This window comes from Arachis duranensis, chromosome 9 (genome assembly GCF_000817695.3).
Source record: "Arachis duranensis cultivar V14167 chromosome 9, aradu.V14167.gnm2.J7QH, whole genome shotgun sequence".
Classification (NCBI taxonomy): domain Eukaryota; kingdom Viridiplantae; phylum Streptophyta; class Magnoliopsida; order Fabales; family Fabaceae; genus Arachis; species Arachis duranensis.
In genome coordinates this window covers 56,889,481-56,889,968 of record NC_029780.3, presented here as the reverse complement: position 1 = coordinate 56,889,968, position 488 = coordinate 56,889,481, and positions in this window count along the sequence as shown.

Here is a 488-nt window from a genome sequence, read left to right as displayed (position 1 = left end):
ATTGAACCCCCACATTCAAACTCTAAGTTTGGTGTAGGGAGGTTCCAACATTGCTCTGAGTATCTGTGAGGCTCCATGAGAGCCCTCTGTCAAGCTACTGACATTAAAGAAGCGCTTGTTGGGAGGCAACCCAATATTATATTTTATTTATTTTCTTTTGTTATTTTATGTTTTCTGTAGGTTGATGATCATGAGAAGTCACAAAATCAATTGAAAAAGCAAAAACAGAATGAAAAACAGAAAGAAAACAGCACACCCTGGAGGAAGATCCTGCTGGCGTTTAAACGCCAGTAAGGCTAGCAGATGGGCGTTTAACGCCCAGTCTGGCACCATTCTGGGCGTTTAACGCCAAAAAAGGGCAAGAAGTCGGCATTAAACGCCAGAAAGGGGCACCAGCTTGGCGTTTAACGCCAGAATTGGCACAAAGAGCAATTTTGCTCGCCACTTGGTGCAGGGATGACTTTTCCTTGACACCTCAGGATCTGTGG